Source organism: Siphateles boraxobius, unplaced genomic scaffold (genome assembly GCF_051911475.1).
Source record: "Siphateles boraxobius isolate OS27281-9 unplaced genomic scaffold, OSU_SipBor_1 20, whole genome shotgun sequence".
NCBI lineage: Eukaryota > Metazoa > Chordata > Actinopteri > Cypriniformes > Leuciscidae > Siphateles > Siphateles boraxobius.
In genome coordinates, this window is record NW_027508811.1 from 8098631 (window position 1) to 8121887 (window position 23257).

The window sequence follows — 23257 nt, forward strand, 5'->3', positions numbered from 1 at the left end:
CTTTCATCTGGCTTTATCTTCAATAAAAAGAATAGGAGATATCCAAACTGTGTCGGTCTCTCCCTCGTGCTTGGAATTTGCACCAGGCATGGTGAAGGCTTTCCTCCTTCCTAGGCCGGGATATGTTCCCAAGCAACCAACCAATGTGGTCAGGCCTATTGTACTGCAGGCTTTCTGTCCTCCTCCATTTCTGACGTCGGACCAAGAGAAACTAAATCTGCTTTGCTCTGTTAGGGCCCTAGATGCGTACGTCCACAGAGCTGCCCTGTGGAGAAAGAGTGAACAGCTATTCGTTTGCTTTGGACCCCCTAAGAAGGGCTGTCCAGTATCTAAGCAGAGGTTGAGCAAGTGGGTGGTTGAGGCCATCTCACTTGCCTATGAGTCTGCCGGTCAGCCTTCTCCTTTGGCTGTCCGGGCTCATTCAACCAGGAGTATGGCTGCCTCTAAGGCTATCCTGTCAGGAGTATCAATCCAGGATGTTTGTGATGCGGCAGGCTGGTCCTCACCGCACACATTCGTGAAGTTTTATCATCTCGACTTCAGCTCCACTCCAGGGGCGCAGGTGCTTTCGTCCGAATGTGCGCTCTGACTTCACACGATGGACACTTGCTCGTATGGCGACGTTGGTATGAGCGTTCCCAAAGCGTTGTCACGCAGCTCGAGTTCCCTGATAGGGAACGTCTCTGGTTACGTATGTAACCCTAGTTCCCTGAAGGGAACGAGACGCTGCGTGTCTATGCCATACTCCCAGCATGTCCGTGAGCACTTGCTTCAGTCTTATCAGAAGCTGACGCGCTTGTGTTTTGGGGTGCTTATATAGTTTCCTGGTCGATGACGTCACCCGCCTATGACGTAACCAGAGACGTTTTGCTCTATCACTTATTCACTTATTCATATCTATCTAAATTATGACTGTGGGAAAGTACTCTACTGAATACTCATATGGATTACAGTTACTTATATAGCTAGTTATGTACAGTACAGTCTTCAAGAGTAAATGTGATATAAGAATATGTGAGGTCAGTTAAGTGAAACCATGTCCTGGGCCGCACCATCTGGTGTTGAATGAGGGGGGATCCCACACCACTGGTCTGCTGTTTGTTCCGTGGCCGCTCAGTAACACCACTCCATACCACAGTCATTAATCTTTGCGCTTTTAGGTTAGAGCCTCCTGCTGGGCCCAATAAACATAACACAAAGCAAACACATAGTAAAGTTAGGTCGATGTAAAGCATGAGAATGAGATTTTCTGAGTATCATGGCTTGTTCAGTGCCTTGTTGTCATGAGAAACTATGAACTATATGAACTCTTTGGTCACACTTTACAAAAAGGTTAAAATCGTTAACATTAGTTTATGCATTTGGTAAGATGAACCAACAATGATCGACACTTTTTAAAGCAATTATTAATATGTCAGTCAGTTCTTATTTATGAAATTAACTTTTGTTAATTAATGTTCGGTAACTAACTGTTAACTTATACAGTTTGAAATGTTGAAAATACTATATTATAAAGAGTTACTAATGTATTAGTATACATTACCGTTACAAAGTTTGAGTCTTTAAGATATATATTAATTTTTTTGTCTTTTCTGCTATATCCAATGATGCATTTATTTGATCAGAAATGAAAGCTTTAGCTTAAGTTCTGTCAGGAAGACTCAATCAGCGCGTCATGCATTACCTCATTCCTATCCAATCAGGTGTTAACAGTCACAGTATAAAAGATTGGTACTTACACTTGTCTGAGTTCGCAGATGCTGACGCTGCCATTCACCTCCATCCTCCCCAACCACCACCAAGATGGTACCTTCCCCTCCATCCTCCATATCACCACCACCAGGATGGTCCCTTCCTTACCTCCAGGGGGTCGGCTGCGCCCCCGCCTTCATCTCAGGCGGGACATGCAGATTCGGCTAACCTCGCTTTGCTCGCTAAGGACGGGGCCTACGCCAAAGAACTTATAAATGTATGCTTGCTGAGCTGTCAATAAATGTATACAGCTTTTCAATTAATCTCCCGAGTCTTTCTGGTAGAAATACAGTATATTTCTAGTTTATATCAATGCTGTACTGGTTAATATTTTTGTGGATTTTGTTTTTAGGATTCTTTGTTGAACAAAGATCAAAAGAACAATTTATTGAATTTGTTTTTGTAACAATGTGTCTTTCCTCTGGCTTTTGATCAATTTAATGCACCCTTACTGGATAACATATCTTTTAAAAACAATTGTGAAATTATTGCTCGTTGTTAATTCATGTTAGCTATTGCATTAAAGGTTGTATCAGCGATTTTGGGTGAAGTCACTTCTGTTTGTGTTTTTTTTTCAAATCTTTGAATTCTCTCCATTGTTCAAAAGCCTTCCTGATTATTATTCGTTTCTTTTTGATGAAAAACGAGGGTATTCCCTCGCCCTAATCCTCCTTCTCTTCTTGGGGATTGTCTCTTCCATGTTAAATGTATCTGGTCCGTTGATAGCATAGGTTTGATAGACGCTGCCTTATTCTTCAGCTCCGACTTCGCGTGCAGGCGCCGTGCACGAGCGCAAAAACAAATAACACCCGCCCCTGTCGGTGATTGGTTAGAACATTGTTTATTTTGATTTTGAGTGATTGTTGTACCCCTTTGTTTTTGTGTGCAGATCTCAGAGCCTAGGCTGCCTACAGAGACGTGTTTTTTTGACAGCCTGCTTATGGGGCGGGCAGCTAGTGGATTGTAAGGAAAGATTAGATGAATGTGATAACTTTTGTTTGGGCCTGAAAACGCTGATACAACCTTTTATTAATACATATAGAACCTCCTGAAGCGTTTTCAATTCTTTCATGTTTGCACAAAATTATGATGTGAGGGCAAGTAAACTATCGTTTGCCAGTTTTCCAGACCTTGTCTTGCCTTGTCTTTCCATCTCATTGCCTTTCTAAAGATTAAATAACAACTAAGTATAAGGTGATTGATTGAAAGAGAAGTTATATCTGCCATGCATGCAACAATATAAACCCTCCTACAAAAACATTTCCATTCTGTTTTTACTGCTCATCGGATTTTCTGTTCAGTGGTTCAGTACAAATTGGTAAACATGACTCTTTAAATATAGGTTGAACCATTGAGCAAGAAAAAGCATTAAGACTGATTCGAGCCTAGAGCTCACTATGAGATATGAACAAAGCCATCCGTCGTTACCGAGCTTAAAGAACATATTTCCACTGATCCGAGAAGTCATACAGTGCACAGTATCCCCAAACAGTCCCTTAATCTGAGAAGTGCTATTTCATGACTCAGTGCTCTTTTGTGTCAGATAATGACTGTTCTCAGATCAGTAGGGTGGGGGGTGGGGGAGATAAACCAGTGGATTTTCTGGTTGGGTTGACACTAATACTATCTTCTCTTGACCGTTGATTTGTGTTAAGTGAATGTACAGTGAGAACTGATTCTGGATGTCACACATGAGCGTCTCCACTTGGTTTGTTTTTTCAGGGACAAACAAACACTGAGGTACAAAAGGATTCTAGGATGGGGTTTTAAAGTTAAGATGCTGAGATGCAGACTAGGCTGACAAACTAGATCCAGAAGGAATAGATAAATGCCTTCCTTCCTTGTTCTGACATGTATTCCCATTGAAGGAAGGATTGTATGTGAATGAGCAGTGTACACAGCAGAGCCTTTACCCGTTAGTGTCTACTGTACGCGGCACGCCCAAGCCAGGCATTGACTTCCCTGTCATTTCTTTTTTGAATTATGGATGGATACTTATAAAAAAATATTTTCTGCACTCCTTTCTGCTGTGGTTTTTGGTCGAAGCCTCAATTCTCCAAAGCTTAAGTCACAGATTCTTTGAGAAAACTTTGAAACGTTTGGGTAAACTCTTACACAACATCTTCCTATAGTCTCCCTGCATTAGTCAGATTCTTGATTTGTCGAGGTGGTCCAGGTGGCCCTCAATTTGCGAGAGAGTCTATCGTTTGAACTCGGTCGGAAGGGTCTTTGTTCCCATTCTTATTGTCATTGACATTTATTGTCTGTGGTTGTTTTGTCAAATTCCTCTGTACTTCTGTCAAACATTCCTCTCCCTCCATTGCCTACTCTTTTTCTTTTTCTCATTAAAAGTTCAGGGGGAGACAGATGGAAAGGAGGGAAAAAAGCTTTTTTGGTGCTGGCCCGGGGGCCTGTTGTGGGAAGCAGCGTGAACGGTTAATGGAGGGAGGTCTCACTCAGGGGGAGATGACACCCACAGTTACAAAGGAATGAGGTACTGTAACGCACATTGATGTCAGAACTTGAAATGAAAAGTATGCTGCCCTTTTGGACAGTTGGAGAGGTGACTCTGGTGACAGGATTAGAGGAGAGCAGTTTAAATGCAGTGAGAAGTCTCTTTATGGCTCTGGCTGGACCGCTTCCTGACCTCCTGCATCTCTTCATGAGACAAAGCAGACCTTCCTTACATGAAACGCCGCAGTGACAGCACCTGGTTGTTATTTGGCCTAATGGACTGAAAGCTTACTGACCAGAGAGCAAATCAACTTGGGGGGGCTAGCTGCTTTGTTGTGCACTCACCCGCTACTTTTTACATCTCCTTTTTTGATTTCATCTGCTTTCTCCATCTCTCTTTTTTTAACAAGGTTATTGCAGTTTTACAAATTGCAACTTTTTTATTTTACTACTATTTTTAAATGAGTGTAATGTTATAGTTTAGGTTAAGTTAGTTTCACTAAACATTTCAGCCATTTGTGCACAGCATGTTGCTGCAAGTGTAAGATGTATGTAATGTGGTACTTCTAATGCAGATCCAAAACCGAAACCTTTAAATACATAAAAGCAAGAGGAAATTTGTTAACCTGAAACTTTCTTCGTTGACAGTCATTCAAAATTAGCTGTGTATTCTGACTATACAGTACACTACCGTTGAAGGATCTAGGACATCTTGCAATGGAGAAATTGTATATATATATATATATATATATATATATATATATAGTCCCTTCTGCTCACCAAGGCTGCATTTGTTTATCCAAAATACAGCAAAAGGAGTAATATTGTGAACTCTTTTTGATTTATTTAAATATATATTTTAAAATGCATTTTATTCCTGTGATGCAAAGCTGAATTTTCAGCATCATTACTCCAGTCTTCAGTGTGACATGATTCCTTCAAAAATCATTCTAGTATGCTGATATGCTGCTCAAGAATCATTGATTATTATTATCAATGTTGACAACAGTTATTTTCAATTCAATTTATTTTCAGGATTATTTAATGAATAGAAAGTTCAAAATGAATAGAAAGCTTTTGTAACATTGTAAATGTCTTTTCTGTCACTTTTGATCAAGTTAATGCATCCTTGCTGAATAAAAGTATTAGTTTCTAACCCTCATGTGGTGTTCGGGTCAATTTGACCCGGAGAAGATTTTCTTTTTCCCGAAAAACCTTGTAATGTTATCGCTTTGGACTGAAACTTAGTGACTTTGTTCCCAAACGGTATAACTAAATCTCATTTTTTTTGAAAATTTTCTAATTTTTTTTCTGGGGGTTTTGTTACCTTGTTACACTTGGGGTGTTCCCGTCAAAAATGACCGGCCTATAAAAAATAGCTTATAAGTCACTCATTATACCATATTTTCACCCAATCTTGGATTCAATCTTTTTGTCAACATGTTCTCTTTCAATTAAGACTGATTTTATATTTTGATTTGCATCTGAATAATCATAGGCCTCATTTATTTGAGAGTAGGCATTTCATTTTTTGAGTAATTATTTTTAAATTTTTGAATAATTTTGGAAATATTAAATAAAATCTGAAAAAAAATTGTTATTGTTGATCACACTAGTCAACTTAGAATTTTCACCAGGAATTTTGTTTTGAAACTTTTGTTTTGTAAAAAATATGGCACATAGTCACACTCGTGGTGTTCCCGGTCAAAAATGACCGGCCTATAAAAAATAGCTTATAAATCACTCATTATACCATATTTTCATCCAATCTTGGATTCAATCTTTTTGTCAACATGTTCTCTTTCAATTAGGACTGGTTTTATATTTTGATTTGCATCTGAATAATCATAGGCCTCATTTATTTGAGAGTAGGCATTTCATTTTTTTAGTATTTTTTTTTTTTTAATTTTTGAATAATTTTGGAAATATTAAATAAAATCTGAAAAAAATTGGTATTGTTGATCACACTAGTCAACTTAAAATTTTCACCAGGAATTTTGTTTTGAAACTTTTGTTTTGTAACAAATATGGCACATAGTCACACTTGTGGTGTTCCCGGTCAAAAATGACCGGACTATAAAAAATAGCTTATAAATCACTCATTATACCATATTTTCACCCAATCTTGGATTCAATCTTTTTATCAACTTGTTCTCTTTCAATTAGGACTGGTTTTATATTTCTGTTTGCATCTGATTAATTGTGGGCCTCATTTATCTGAGAGTAGGCATGGTCAAAAATGGTCACAATGGCCGACCATTGAAAGTGAATGGGAGAGACTGAAAATAACAGAACAATTTAGTTCCCTTTCGTTGTCACTCCGAGTTACGTCGGATGACGACGAATGGGGTTTCGCTTAGAACACCTATCGACTTCGAGTATTACAAAACGAGCCAATGGCAAAGAAATGCCATGGGTCTGCGGAATTTGCATAGCGTATCTCCGCCTTACCTCGTGGGTATAAAAGGAGGACGCCGGCAACAGGCAGATATGTTTTCGCTTCGGAGCCAAGAGTATTTCTTCACTCCACAGTCATCTCTGACTTCGCTCTACGAGACGAGCTTCTCTCTCCGGTGTTGGTGTGACGGCGATCTGCAGCGAGCTCACGGTGCCTGCTGATCTGTGCAGTAATCTGCCAGTGTGTGTGTGTCTCCCTGTGCGCTTCAACATCGCGGAGTTTTTTTCTCTCCTCTCATAAAAGAGCTCGCACGCGGCACGTCTTTTTAAAGACGGCTCGCCCGTGCATTTCTGGTTGCAGCGGACTGGTATCGGACTCTGATGGGCACGAGCGCTGTCTAGTGTGTTTGATCATGCTTGAACAGCGCTCGTGGGTGATTCATGTTCTCGCAAGGGAACGTGATCATCGCGTCATATATAGGTCGAGACTCGGTGAACTCGCAAGAGTGAGAGTCCCCTCATCCACCCCCCGATCTTCGGCTGGTGGCCAGGGTGACCTGAGGGTTACGGTCTGGAACAAGGCGCCGACTACGTGTCCGTGACCCCAGCTCCCCTCTTCAATGACGGTGCCCGCTAGTGAACTGCTGATTTCCGCGAGTCTACCCTCTGGTGGCCCGCTTGTTTCAGTTGAAGCTACAGAGGAAGATGCCATGTCTGTTGCAGCATCACTAGGTGGGCTTGAGTCTTCTGGAAGTGAGGGCTCGTCACAGCTGCCACCTTCCGGTGTGCATACGGCTGTGCCTGAGTCTGATCCGGAGATGACGGCCATGCTTTCCTGGGACGATTGGTTTTGGGTAAGGCCGCCGACCCTCGTCCGTGGCAAACCCCAATACCTCTCTTCCCGGACGTGCATGATGAGATCTCGAAGTCCTAGAAGACCCCCTTGTCTTCTCAGGACCGCTCGCTGATCTCATCCGCCTTTCCTCCCCTCGATGGGGCCGCTGCCCTTGGGTACACTGGGGTTCCCCCGGCTGAACGCTCTGTTGCGATGCTATGTGTCCTCAGAGTGCTTCTTCTCGGCGCAATCCTAATCACCCGCCCGTGGCCTGTAGTTTTTCGTCTACGCTTGTGGCGAGATCCTGTAGTGCCACGGGACTGGCAGCCGCCTCTCTGCATGCCATGGCTGACCCAGATGCTCATGGACCTGCACGAGGGCGGGACTGACCCAGGGCTCTTCACTGAGCTGCGCGCCGTCACTGACCTTGCTCTCCGAGCGACGAAAGTGGCCGTACGCTCCCTGGGTCAGGTGATGCTCACCATTCTGTGGCTGAACCTGTCTGATGTGCTGGATGTCGCACGGACCCGTCTGTCCGACATTCCCATATCCCAGGTCGGCCTCTCCGGCGGTGCGGTTGAGGGCTTGACCAACAGCTCTCAGCCGCTCATGAGCAGACTGACGTTGATTCTGTCCCGACGGCCCCGCCGTCCGCCCAGGTCCCTCGGTCTGCCCACCGCCGAAGGCGCCCCCCCGCGGCTCCCACCCCGCCCGTTCACCGGGCCGGCTCTGGGGGCCCCGGGCGGACGCCACAGCCCCTCTCCAGCCCCGCCCCCCGCTACACGCCGGGTTAAGCGGCGCTCCTGAGACGGGCTCCTCGGGGATGGAGCAGACTGAGGTTGACTGTGGAACGCTGGTCCTTCCCTGGCCTCCTCTGTCAGGGTGCGGTTTTGACCTTGCCCCCACACCGGGCCGCTATGCCGTCCACGTCTGGGCCGGTCATTCCGCTTTGCTGCACCACCGGAGGGACGTCTGTGGTTCTCGACGCCGCTGGCACAGTTGGGAGCCTGCCTAGAGCTTCCCTTCTGTTCCGCGCGAACCATCGGCTCGGCTATGCGATTCAGTTCGCACGGTCTCCTCCCCACTTCAGGGGAGTCCGCTCCACTTTGGTCGATGGTAATGCCCTATCATGAGAGCGGAGGTTGCTACCCTACTGGCGAAGGGTGCGATTGAGACTGTCCCTCCAGCCGAAAGGAGGTCCAGGGGTACAGCCCCTACCTCCTTGTCCCGGAGAAGTCTGGTGGGTTACGGCCAATCCTGGTCCGAACCGCTCCCTTCACAGGCTGCCGTTCAAGATGCTCCTGGCCAAACGCATTTCTGGATGTGTGCGGCCACAGGATTGGTTTGCAGCGATCGACCTGAAGGACGCCTACTTTTATGTCTCCGTTCTCCCTCGACTCAGACCATACCTACAGTTTGCTGTCAGGGCGCGCGCATATCAGTACGCTGTTTTCCCATTCGGGCTAGCCCTGTCTCTTCGCGCCTTCACAAGGTTGTTGAGGCTGCCTTTGTTCCTCCATGGGAACACGGGGTTCGCATCCTGAACTATCTCGGTGACTGGCTGTCTTAAGCTCACTCCTGAGACCAGGGTTGCGAATACAGGGACCCAGTGCTTCGGCACCTAGCTCGTCTGGGCCTTCGGGTCAACCGGGGAAGGAGTAAACTTTGCCCCGTGCAGAGGAGCTCTTTTCTCGGTATGGACTTGGTCGCCTTCTCCACTCAGCCATTGCTGACTTGCCTGAGACTATCAAGCGCAAGAGTGCGGTTCCACTGAAGTTTCTTCAGAGGCTCCTGGGGCATATGGCATCTGCAGCCGTGGTTCGCCGCTCAGATTGCTTCATATGAGACCGCTTCAGCTTTGGCTCCGCGACCGAGTCCCGAGGTGGGCATGGCAACACGGCACCCTCCGAGTACCAGTTACTCCGACCTGCCGTCAGACCTTCACCCCGTGGTCGAACCTCAGTTTTCTACGGGCCGAGTACCCCTGGAACAAGCTTCGCGGCATGTTGTTGTAACGACAGATGCCTCCTCCACGGGCTGGGGTGCCATGTGCAATGGACGTGCTGCCGCGGGCTCCTGGACAGGACCCCGACGCCTCTGGCACGTCAATTGTCTCGAGTTGCTGGCCGTACGTCTTGCTTTGCGCCGCTTCCGGGCCGTGCTCAAAAACCAACACGTACTAGTCCGTTCAGACTATACCGCCTCTGTAGCGTACATCAACCATCATGGTGGTCTACGCTCCCGCCGTATGTCGCAACTCGCCCGCCACCTCCTCATATGGAGTCAGAAGCATCTGAGGTCGCTTCATGCCATTTATATCCCCGGAGCCCTGAACTGTGCAGCCGACGAGCTCTCACGGCTTCAGCCCCTCCCGGGAGATTGGCGACTCCATCCCCAGTCGGTTCAGCTGATTTGGGACCAGTTCGGGGACGCACAGATAGATCTGTTTGCCTCCCACGACTCGACCCATTGCGCCCAGCTTTATTCCCTGACCGAGGGCACGCTCGGCACGGATGCTCTGGCGCACAGTTGGCCGCAGGGCCGCAAGTATGCGTTTCCCCCAGTGAGCCTTCTTGCGCAGACCTTGCGCAAGGTCAGGGAGGACGCGGAGCAGGTCATTCTGGTCGCGCCATACTGGCCCGCCCAGACCTGGTTCTCCGAACTAGTACTCCTCGCGACAGCACCTCCCTGGCCGATCCCTCTGAGGAAGAACCTTCTTCCTCAGGGACGGGGCCACCTATGGCACCCTCGTCCCGATCTCTGGAACCTCCACGTGTGGCTCCTCGATGGGACGAGGCAGGTTTGAGTACCCTACCACCAGCGGTGGTGGCTACCATCACTTCCGCTAGGGCGTCGTCCACGTGACACGTCTATGCGTTGAAGTGGAACCTCTTCGTCAGCTGGTGCTCTTCTCACCGAGAAGACCCCCGGAGATGCTCGATCAGCGTTGTGCCTTCCTTCCTTCAACAGGGGCTGGAGCGAAGGCTGTCTCCCTCCACCCTGAAGGTCTACGTTGCCGCTATTGCCGCACACCATGACCTCATCGAAGGTAAGTCAGTGGGGAAGCACGACCTGGTTATCAGGTTCCTGAGAGGAGCGAGGAGACTAAATCCGCCCCCTCCTCTCGTTCCCTCTTCGGACCTCTCAGTGGTTCTAACTGCCCTGTAGAGTGCTCCATCTGAGCCCCTGCAATCAGTCGAGCTTAAATTCCTGTCTATGAAGACAGCGCTCCTGGTTGCACTGGCCTCCATCAAGAGGGTAGGGGACCTGCACGCATTCTCCGTTGACGAAGCGTGCCTGGAGTCCGGGCCGGCTTACTCTCACGTGATCCTGAGACCCCGGCCTGGATACGTGCCCAAGGTTCCTACCACTCCCTTCCGGGACCAGGTGGTGAACCTGCAAGCGCTGCCCCTGGAGGAGGCAGACCCAGCCTTGCACTGCTCTGTCCAGTACGCGCTCTCCGCGCCTATGTAGACAGGACGCAGTGTTTCAGGACCTCAGACCAGCTCTTTGTCTGTTATGGTGGGAAGCTGAAGGGAAAGGCTCTCTCAAAGCAAAGGTTGTCTCACTGGATAGTGGACGCCATTGCTTTTGCATACCAGCAGCAAGGTCGACCGTGCCCCCTTGGTGTGACTGCCCACTCCACCCGGAGTGTGGCATCCTCTTGGGCTCTAGTGCATGGCACCTCGCTAACAGACATCGGCAGAGCTGCAGGCTGGGCGACACCTAACACATTCGCCAGATTCTTTAATCTCCGAGTGGAGCCAGTGTCCTCTCGTGTACTCGCTTCAACCAGCTAGTACCGGACCCGCTCAGGTGTCTTCGCTTGCTCGCCATTCCACTCCACGGACTGGATACGTACGATATTCTCCTCAGGTGAGCTTCCCCGGAAGCCCTGAGCTCCTCCAGCACTCCTGACGTCGGCGCCAGTGTCTATTGCCTGCGTGTCGGCTAGGTGCCTCCCGTGTGCATGGTCCCTCCTCTGAGCGACCCCCACATGTGTATTTCCACTGTAAGCCTCTTTGAGCATGTGTCTTTCCCTTGGCAAGCCACCTTGCCACCCCTGGGGTTGAAATATTCCACCTGCGGCTGGACACCCCAGTGTTCTCCATATGTCTCCTTCGGGTCATATGTGTATTCTCTAAGTCCCCCCCCTCTGGGTTGGCAGTAATTGCATATTTCCCCTAAACTTTGGGATATGCTCCCCAGTGTACCTTGGTATTCCTGTGCTAAATAGGAGTCCTTCGTCCGTGCCAGTCTCACGACAGGGATCTCAGATTTACGCAGGGCACTGGAAGACAGCTGAGAAGGTGGCGTGATTAGACTGGTAACCCCATTCGTCGTCATCCGACGTAACTCGGAGTGACAACGAAAGGGAACGTCTCGGTTACGTATGTAACCCTCGTTCCCTGAGTAGGGAACGGAGACGTTACGTCTTCCTGCCACTTTCCGCTGTACCGCGGGGATCGCCTGAGCTCAGTCTTGGCTCCTCAGCGAAGAAACATATCTGCCTGTTGCCGGCGTCCTCCTTTTATACCCACGAGGTAAGGCGGAGATACGCTATGCAAATTCCGCAGACCCATGGCATTTCTTTGCCATTGGCTCGTTTTGTAATACTCGAAGTCGATAGGTGTTCTAAGCGAAACCCCATTCGTCGTCATCCGACGTAACGTCTCCGTTCCCTACTCAGGGAACGAGGGTTACATACGTAACCGAGACGTTTTCAGGAGCATGTTCATTATTTTCATGTACACATATGAGCATGTGTGCTCGCAAACATCGAGCCCTTGGACCTGTGCATGTATCGATACATTTATACACACGCTACCCAGACATACACACGTTAAAACACACAAACATTTTTGAGTATTACACACATTCTTTTCCACAGAGAGAAATTTGATCCTACCCTAACCTGCATCTAATATACATTTATTCATCTGACATTACCACACACACACACACACACACACACACACACACACACACACACACACACACACACACACACACACACACACACACACACACACACACACACACACACACACACACACATATTTTATATACTTTATTTGATTCCACATTACAAGTCAATTTCATTTGGAATCAAAACATTTTTAATGATCCAACAGATTAAAACAAAGCAGCACATTGTTATGGATTACTAGAGTTCTAAGGGTACAGGAAACATCGTCTTTTCCAAATAAACATGCTTCCTATAGTTGCTGAGATTGAATAGTACTTTGCCAACTGTTTGACCCCTGTTTTAGAAATCCCCCCAATACAAAGTCCACGGACCGCCAGCCTGTGTACATGACCTAGGCTACCAAACACTAGCACAATAAGTCGGCATCTGTACCCAAGGTTCTCAATGGTCGATATCAATGACTGATATTTTAGAATCTTAGAGCAGTAAGACTCCTCCATAAACAAATCAAATGCACATGACACCTCAAATAGTGTAACTTTTTTGCCATTCTGAGAGATGTTAACAATATCGGCCGTATTAGCAATTCCTAAAAAAGTGTTTGCAGGAGAGTTAAACCATTCGGACTGTATGGTAGTGTGTTTAAAAATCTGCTCCTCAGCCACGCAGGGAATCTGAGCAGCAATGAGGTCCACGAGTCTGTCGTGTCTGGCAATATACAGTCCTTTCAGTGCTGAGCAACTGTTCATAATGTAGGCTACTGACTCCAGGTGTTGAGGGGGGGTATGCAGCATGCAGAGAGGCGAGTTGATGGAGGGAAACCACAGTGATAGGTCGTATTTTGTATGAAGAACCTGCAGACGGGCTTTCAAACAGAAAGTGAGGATCTCCTCACTGATGGTGGCATTGCTGTAGATAGTGTGTGATACGGAGTGGTCCGCACAGGGCAGTTTTGCAAACTTTCCCTGGAGTTTCAGACTGGACCAGTACTCCATATTTTGGACTCTGTGAATAAACAAGAGACTCTGCCTTGATGTTCTATGCTGGAGCAGATGAACAGTATTGTTATGGTGCAGCCTGGCTTCCACGAGGACAGATGAGTCCTCTACGACTGCATCAGAGACCTCTACAGGTCGATCGTGAGAGCTCCACTTCAGTTCAGTACCTGTCTTCCAGCATAGGTCATTTAGGTCTGGCCAGTCTGATGACACACCAAATCCCTGTGCCCGTCCATCTAGCTTTCCATTGGTCTTTCTTTTAAAAACCAGTAAGCTATCCTCCCCACCGCATGCGTGTAGCACCTTCCGTCTTTTAAAATCCAGCAATAAGGATGCTCTGGCCATTTTCCTCACGTTGACGTCATCACAGTTCAGCATGTTGGTGAGGTGAGACTGTCTTGTAGCCGTGTACTCCCACATGCAGTGAGGAACTCCAAGGCCCCCGTCCTGTCCTTTCTGAAAGATAAAACATCTTGTGGAATGTGTGTTGAGACAAAGCCATTTCCTAACCACGCTTACGGTTTTGTTGTCCATTTTTACTTTTTGTACTTTTTGCGGAATATGGACATTTGCAAAAAGATGTTGAATTTTAGAAAACGCTATGTCTCTTATTGCTTGCACTTTTAGAGTAACAGGAAGTGGTGATGCATCAATGAGATCCTGTCTGGTCATAAACTGATGTGCCATGTCAGTCACTTGCAGACTCCATTCTCCGGCGATGTTAAACTTGTGACCCAGATAGTTGTAGGTCTCGTGTCTAGTATACACTCTGAGTGGCTGGTCTAAGATGGTAAAATCGGGGGTTGGTCGGCCTTGAATCTATACCAACGGTTCCCACCACTCCTCCTCTCATAGAAAACTGCACATTTACTTTGCTTCACTTGTAGGCCAGACCACGTCAGGAATCTGTCAGTGCACGACAGCATGTTTTTAATCCCGCCTTCATCTCGGGATGCGACGACCACATCATCAGCATAGCCCTGGACTGGGTTCAGTGACAGCGCGTTGGGTGGGGCATGTTACGCAGAGCCATTTTAGCCATTGATTTATTGCAATGATAAAGTTTACAGCACTCCATGGACAACCAGTTTTGATTCCTACCCCCAGTGGTATTAGTCTGGTGAGGTCTTTTCCACAGATCACTTGTTGGTAGGAATCACTATATATATCTTTTATTATGTCCACATAGATCTTAGGGAGCTGTATCTCTTCCAATGCTTCAATCATGACTCTATGAGGCAATGTGCCAAAGGCATCTCTGAAGTCAAGAAAGACAATGTATAGCTTAGCAGATTCAAGCTTAAAATCATCAATGGCAGTTTTTAAGCAAAAAACATGCTCATTCATGCCTTGTCGCTCAATGTAGGCTTTTTGTTTGTTAGACAGAATTCCAGTATCAACCAGCCAAGGTAATATTCTTGAAAGAAGGCACTTCATAAAGACTTTATATACAGATGGCAATAGAGAAATGTCCCTCCATGTTGAGGGATCTTCTGGTACATTGTCTTTCTTCGGTATTCTGTGAATGAGTGCTCCCTTCCACGAACTAGGGACTTTACCATTAATCATACAGGTGTTAAATATTCTTTTCAGTATATAGCAAGATGTTTGCCGTGTTGCTTTAAGATTCTCGTAAGTAACACCATCTGAGCCACTGGCTTTGTTATTGGGCAGATTTACAATTATTTTTTCAATCTCTTCTATTGTAAACCTCGATGTTGGTGGCGACAAATCAGTTATGATTTTCCCTTTCAAGGGAACTCGAGCTGCGTTTGAGACGCGATGGGAACGCTCTGCGTGATTACGTCGTGAAGCACGTGTAAAATCAGTCCAATGGAAGCCCACTACGACATAGGTGACGTCATAGACCAGGAAACTATAAAGCAGCCCTGAAATCAGACCGCGACAGCTTCTGTACCTTCAGCAAGCTCTCTCTGTATATCTGTCCTTGTCTATTTATTGTTGTCTGTCAAGCCCAATATATCTATCATTATTATGGCGAGCAAGCAAGATTATAGACGGTGTGTTGTTCCCTGCCCTCGTTATATACGGGTGGGGACACACACATCAGCTTTGTGTTGCTTGTTTGGGAGTGGAGCATGCTCAGTCAGTCTTCGAGGGGGCTGATTGTGAGCATTGTATGAGTCTATCTATGAAGACGCTCTGCTTTCGCTGATCGTTCTTTGCGGAGGACGATACAGTTTGCGCTCCCCGCGCGGGTCCCGCTGTTGCCTAGACACGGCGGCGACTCGCATTTTGGGGTTCGAAAACGGATCTGACAGCGTGGGTTGGGACGGGCCCCGCCCTATCTCAGCTTTCACCTGCAGATCCAGTGTGCTGCGATTTCCAGTTCTGAGGAATTGGTATCGTTAGTGTTTTGTTGAGAAAAAGTGAACAAAACAAATAAAAATATTAAGAAAAAGGCAGATGTTTGATTTTTCAAGAAATAGGCAGCTCATAACTCTGTTGAATAAAGAGGAGCTTTTAAAAGGAGGTTTTTCTAATGCTGTTGCTAGTTAAATATTTACTGGACAGCTGAACATTATGAGAATGAAAATAAAAAGAGTTTATTAGATGAAATATATAAAAAAAAAAACAAAAAAAAAAGGAACAGGAAAACTCTGTATCTCAGCCTCCTCGTCGGGGACTACTGGTTTTTCCCTATCTCCACACTGAGGTGTCGAGATCGTGGAATAAACCGGTTTCTATTTTATGTGTTTAATACCCAAACGTCTAACTAGAGTAATGTTATGGGTATTAAGTATCATGGTATGACAGTGCCTTGGATTATAGAGACGCTTGCAAGCTTTCTCTCTCCCGAGTCGGCGTCATCATTTTTAACCCCGACGTTACCCACCAGCCATCTTTAATAATAAATACATTTTATTAGGCAGTACTGGTGGGTAAAGTATTTAATGACATAGATGAATGTGAGGATGTCAGCATTGACTCTATTCGAGAATATATATATATATATATATATATATATATATATATGTTTATATGTATACGTTTTTATATAAAAAATAAAGAATATAAAAATAAAGAAAAAGAAAGATAAAAATGTCTGTTCTTCTGGACACTCCGCTTTCAAGAAAACTAAACCTTTCAGTGGCGTTCCAGAGGTTTCTTCCTCACCAATCTATGTTCCTGAAACTGGCATAGAGTGCAAAGAAGAAGACCTGATGCCGAGGCTATCAGGCTTCTAAGGGTGGTCCCCTCCGGGGTTGGGACGGTTTTGAGAAAACGTTTCTCCTCGGCGCCCTCTGGGGTGCGACTCTCTGAGGAGGGTCGCAGCGCTGCCAGTTCGGTTGTTCCCTGCCGGTTCGCCGTTCAGGGCACCGAGGGTCAGCGTCCCCATACGATCCTCTGAGGAGGGTCGTAGAGCAGTCAGTTAGGTCTCCCTGCCGGTTCGTCGTTTCAGGGTGCCGAGGTGCCTGCTTTTTCCTAGGATCCTCCGAGGAGGGTCGTAGGAACTAAGCTAGTTAGAGGTGGGCAAGATCTGAGGACTGTCGTCATCTCTAATAAAGCTTAGAAAAGAAGTCCTGTCGAATGAAAAAAAAAAAAAAAAAAGAGGGACGGTTTTGAGAAATCTTTTCTCCTAACGGCGCCCTCTGGGGTGCGACTCTCTGAGGAGGGTCGCAGCGCTGCCAGTTCGGTTGTTCCCTGCCGGTTCGCCGCTTCAGGGCGCCGAGGTGTCAGCGTCCCCGTGCAATCCTCTGAGGAGGGTTGTAGAACGGTCAGTTCGGTTGTTCCCTGCCGGTTCGCCGCTTCACGGCACCGAAATGATTGTTCAATCAAATCCAGAGGCCAGTCTCGAGAGACTGGTTCCCTTATCGGAATTTCTGGCAGCGTGGAAATTTCTGCCAAATATTTCTCTATGGGTCCTCCACATAATAGAAAAGGGTTAAACGGAGTTGTGGAAACGGTGGGCTTGGCCTCTGAGGGGGCCCAGCTCATAGAATCCGGTCTCTCGACTGAGGTCGTTGAGACCGTCCTTCAATCCAGAGCTCCTTCCACGAGAAAACTATGTACATTGAAATGGAAACTGTTCTCTACATGGCGTGGAGAACGTTTTTTAATCTTGTTAACTGCCCGGTTGGTACAGTTCTCGATTTCCTACAAGACCGTTTCTCTGCTGGATTATCTCCCTAAACCTTAAAGGAGTACGTAGCGGCTATATCTGCTTATCACCCCTCTCGGGGCTTCTTCTCTTGGGAGAGATCCTCTTATTATTTGTTTTCTCCGTGGTACATTGAGGCTCAGGCCTGCACTGCAATCTAGAGCACCGGCTTGGGATTTGGCCATTGTACTTGAGGGTCTGGCCTTGGCTCCCTTCGAGCCCATCTAGGAGGTTTCAGAAAAATTCCTCACTCTAAAGACTATATTTCTCCTTGCTATTTCATCTATCAAGAGAATTGGTGATTTACATGCTCTGTCGGTTGCTCCTTCATGTCTGGAATTTTCACCTGGTATGGTGAAAGCATTCCTCTACCCTAGACTGGGTTATATTCCTAAGGTCCCACTAAATTTTGGGGGCCCAATAGTGCGGCAGGCCTTTTATCCTCCACCCTTTAATACCCCAGATCAGGAACAGCTTAACCTGTTATGTCCAGTCCGGGCTTTAGATGCCTACGTTCACAGAGCTGCTCAGTGGCGTAAATCTGAGCAATTATTTGTTTGTTTTGGGTCACTCAAGAGAGGATGCCCTGCATCTAAACAAGGTATGAGTAAATGGACAGTCGAGGCTATTTCATTGGCTTATGAAGCGGCCGGACAGCCTTCACCTATGGCTGTGCGGGCCCATTCTACTCGGAGTATGGCGGCCTCTATGGCCTTTATTTCGGGAGTTTCCCTTCTTGACGTGTGTAATGCGGCAGGATGGTCCTCTCCGCATACATTTGTCAGGTTTTATGACCTTGACCTCTCCACTCCTGGGGCGAGGTTGGTTGCTTCTTAGTGTGCGCAGGACTTCACACAGAACGGGCAATTGTCACTATGGCGTAGTGGGTATGGGGTTCCCATCGCATCTCAAACGCAGCTCGAGTTCCCTTGAAAGGGAACGTCTCAGGTTACGTATGTAACCCTGGTTCCCTGTTAGGGAACGAGACGCTGCGTTTGCCTGCCATACTTCCTGCATGCCCTGATCGACTTGCTTCAGGTTTTTCAGAAGCTGTCGCGGTCTGATTTCAGGGCTGCTTTATAGTTTCCTGGTCTATGACGTCACCTATGTCGTAGTGGACTTCCATTGGACTGATTTTACACGTGCTACACGACGTAATCACGCAGAGCGTTCCCATCGCGTCTCAAACGCAGCATCTCGTTCCCTATCAGGGAACCAGGGTTACATACGTAACCTGAGACGTTTTCTAGGTCAACATTCCAAGGCGGTAATTCAAGCGTGATAGTAGTAGGATCAGACTGGCATTTTTTCTGATAATATTTATACACTTGCTCAGTGTTACCAGGATCTGACAATGATGTGGGAAACATGCAGTCATTAAGGATAATGTCAATCGCCTTTGATCTACGATGCTGCCATAGATAGGATAGTTTGTTTTTTCCTACATACTTGAGTAAGGGTAGTCCAAGTTGTCCTCCATCTGTGCGGGACATGGAAAATATCCTGGTCTTCATCCCCACCTATGAGGCAAGGCAGGTTTTCTTCTGAAAATGTCATGAAGATGAAGCCAGGGCTAACAAGATATGCCATATCCCGAATTGATGACATACAATCATGCTTCAACTTGTTTGTGACGGAGCCAATCGAAAACAGTCATATCCATGACTAATGTCTTTGAAGACTCTTCTCCCCTCTAAATTAGTCATGGATATGACTATGTTTTTGATTGGCTCCGTCACAAACAAGTTGAAGCATGATTGTATGTCATCAATTCGGGATATGGCATATCTTGTTAGCCCTGGCTTCATCTTCATGAACATGTTGACAAGAAAACCTGCCTTGCCTCATAGGTGGGGATGAAGACCAGGACAAAGTTCCATCTTTTGACCAGAATGAAACGGTAACCTCAGCTGGGCCCTCATCACTGGAAGACTGCTCCTCATCAGTTGTTTCAAGCTCCGTAGCCGATTCAGTGGTGCCTTCCTCTTCAGAAACATCTTCACTGCAAGATGCATCCTGCATTTCCTCCTCCTCACTAGTTTCTGAGTCAAAAATCTGATGAATAACATCATGTGCAGAGAGCTGCTTTGCCATTGTGAAATGAATGACAAGCAAGGTGCTGTGTGGCATTTATACTATATGCCTGTGCTATCACATGATGTATATTTGTAAATATTGTCTAGTTCTGTGTGAGAACCTCACAGTTCCAAAACAAAATGTCATAATATTTTGTCTGGAAGCTGTGATGAAACAAGAACAAGAAAGAAAGATTATTTTGTAGCCGGGTCACTGCAGTCACGGCCAGTTTGTGTGTGTGTGTGTGTGTGTGTGTGTGTGTGTGTGTGTGTGTGTGTGTGTGTGTGTGTGTGTGTGTGTGTGTGTGTGTGTGTGTGTGTGTGTGTGGTAATGTCAGATGAATAAATGTATATTAGATGGAGGTTAGGGTAGGATCAAATTTCTCTCTGTGGAAAAGAATGTGTGTAATACGTAATACTCAAAAAAGTTTGTGTGTTTTAACGTGTGTGTGTCTGGGTAGCGTGTGTATAAATGTATCGATACATGCACAGGTCCAAGGGCTCGATGTTTGCAAGCACACATGCTCATAGGTGTACATGAAAATAATGAACATGCTCCTGAAAACTAAATTGTTCTGTTATTTTCAGTCTCTCCCATTCACTTTCAATGGTCGGCCATTGTGACCATTTTTGACCATGCCTACTCACAGATAAATGAGGCCCACGATTAATCAGATGCAAACAGAAATATTAAAGCCAGTCCTAATTGAAAGAGAACAAGTTGACAAAAAGATTGAATCCAAGATTGGGTGAAAATATGGTATAATGAGTGATTTATAAGCTATTTTTTATAGGCCGGTCATTTTTGACCTGGAACACCACAAATGTGACTATGTGCCATATTTTTTACAAAACAAAAGTTTAAAAAAAAATTCCTGGTGAAAATTTTAATTCGACTAGTCTGAACAACAATACCAATTTTTTTCAGATTTTATTTAATATTTCCAAAATTATTCAAAAATTTAAAAAAAATTACTAAAAAAATGAAATGCCTGCTCTCAAATAAATGAGGCCTTTGATTATTCAGATGCAAATCAAAATATAAAACCAGTCCTAATTGAAAGAGAACATGTTGACAAAAAGATTGAATCCAAGATTGGGTGAAAATATGGTATAATGAGTGATTTATAAGCTATTTTTTATAGGCCGGTCATTTTTGACCGGGAACACCACAAGTGTGACTATGTGCCATATTTTTTAGAAAACAAAAGTTTCAAAACAAAATTCCTGGTGAAAATTTTAAGTTGACTAGTGTGATCAACAATACCAATTTTTTTCAGATTTTATTTAATATTTCCAAAATTATTCAAAAATTAAAAAAGAAATTACTCAAAAAAGGAAATGCCTACTCTCAAATAAATGAGGCCTATAATTTTTCAGATGCAAATCAAAATATAAAACCAGTCCTAATTGAAAGAGAACATGTTGACAAAAAGATTGAATCCGAGTTTGGGTGAAAATATGGTATAATGAGTGATTTATAAGCAATTTTTTATAGGCCGGTCATTTTTGACCGGGAACACCACAAGTGGGACTATGTGCCATATTTTTTACAAAAAATAAAAAAAAAATAAAAAAAAAATTCCTGGTGAAAATTTTAAGTTGACTAGTGTGATCAACAATAACAATTTTTTTCAGATTTTATTTAATATTTCCAAAATTATTCAAAAATATTAAAAAAATTACTAAAAAAATGAAATGCCTACTCTCAAATAAATGAGGCCTATGATTATTCAGATGCAAATCAAAATATAAAACCAGTCCTAATTGAAAGAGAACATGGTGACAAAAAGATTGAATCCAAGATTGGGTGAAAATATGGTATATATACCATATTACCACATTATATATATAATATAATGTTATTATGTTTTTAATTACGTTTTCATCTTTTTGCCTTCACAGTTTAGTATCTAATAATAATCATATCATTGCTATTCTGGTTCTCCTGTGTCTCTGCCTGTGTTCACCTCATAAGCTCTGCAGTCTACATACTTTAATGTACCCATGTAGTACGTTTCCTCCAAGTGAGAAAGAGGCTCACATGAAATGAAGCTCTAGCATAAGTTCTTCCGGGAAGACTCAATTGTTACGTCACTCATTACCTTCTCATCTATCCAATCGTGTTCTAATACTTGTAGTATATAAGATAGGTACTTAGACATGTCTGAGTTTTCCCATACCTCACAGGGGGTCGGCTGCGCCCCTGCCTTCGTCTTCAGGCAGGAAAGGCAGAGTCCGTACTCTCAGATTGCGCGCTACGGACGGGGCCTAAACCAAATAACTTTATATCATATATTGCTTGCTGGGCTGTTAATAAATGGTTAATTGTTACAGTATTATTCTCCCGAGTCTTTCTGGTAGAAGTGTGGTTCACGGGATCCACCAATAACTCGCACGTATCCACCACCTCTTTCCCCTGACCACTGACAGTCAGCAGCCCAGAGCGTGTGCAGACTGTGCACGCACATATAAATGCTTTCACCGACAGCCCTCTCACAGGAGACTTGCTGTTTTGATGCGTGTCTGTGAGTTCAGAGAATCCCTAACTTTTTTTTTCCTCCCACCCTGTCTTTTCCCTCTCCTCATGTGTTTTTTGGGGTCTGTGCATGGAGAATGCTGACATGAGATTTCCTGCCAGTGTGTTTTCCTGTTCAAATCGCTATTACTTCATTCGAAATTTTTTTTCTCTCTTTTTTGGCACTGTACACATCCATCATCAGATTCTTTGAGGACGGAGCTCTTTGTGGACATACAGGTCATATGTCTAAAAATCTGAAAGGTCCAGTCAATTATTCCTTAACCTTGCCCTCCCCTCCCCATATCCTGGGAGAGACTGTGTCTCTTTCCATTGTAAAGTGGTTTAGATTACACTGTCTCATTGTTGATTTCTGCCTCTTTCATCCTCCGTAACTAAAATGACAAACACATTTCTCTTTTAACTTGCAGAACACAGTTCATTTGTCATATCTCGCTTGAATCTCCCTCTCTCCAGGCCTGCCGTAAAGATACAGTGGCTCAAAGGGGAAACGGCTTTGCTCTGCAGTCAGGGGCCTCCTAACAAGGTATCTGTGTATCTAATATTCAACATGTGTTTTGATGTTTCCACTGGAGGTCTTCGTAAAAAAATTTTTTCCCTCATCAAGAAACGAACTTGCGAAAGTGAAAACAGGAGAGGAGCAAAAACAAAGGTCTGACTGTAAAACACAGAAAACTTCCAGCTCAGCATTCGCTCCTTTAAATCAAAGTGCCGCTGCAGAGACCAAACAGTGAGTCAGACACTGGAGGTAACACAATTTCCATGCAAATTCTCCATGCTAAATAAATCCAAGTTGTCAAAAACCACCCTTCGCGAGTGGCTTCTAGCCGTTCCATTCCCCTTCTAGCCGTCTCTCTCTCTCTCTCTCTCTCTCTCTCTCTCTCTCTCTCTCTCTCTCTCTCTCTCTCTCTCTCTCTGTTTAACAGTTGAAACTTGAAGAAAAGGATCAATAAAACATTACGTTTCATCATTTTTTCCATTCTTTAATTTTCACCACAAAGCTGACATGTTTTAAGAGGTGCAACCTAATATTGCCTGAACTCCAGGACCCACCACAAAGATCTCTGGGTAACGGCTATGGGAGGAAGTGCACAGACAGGAAGACGGGCGTGTATGGAAAAGCACACTCTGCTTGGCTGCAGCACACCCTTAAG

General features: G+C 45.3%; 1 long non-coding RNA gene across 1 annotated transcript in view; it reads left to right on the forward strand.

Annotated features, from left to right (window-relative positions):
• The window catches only part of LOC143744894 (uncharacterized), a 98592-nt gene that overhangs the window by 38650 nt on the left and 36685 nt on the right, over positions 1–23257 (forward strand). The gene's annotated exons all lie outside the window — the stretch shown is intronic.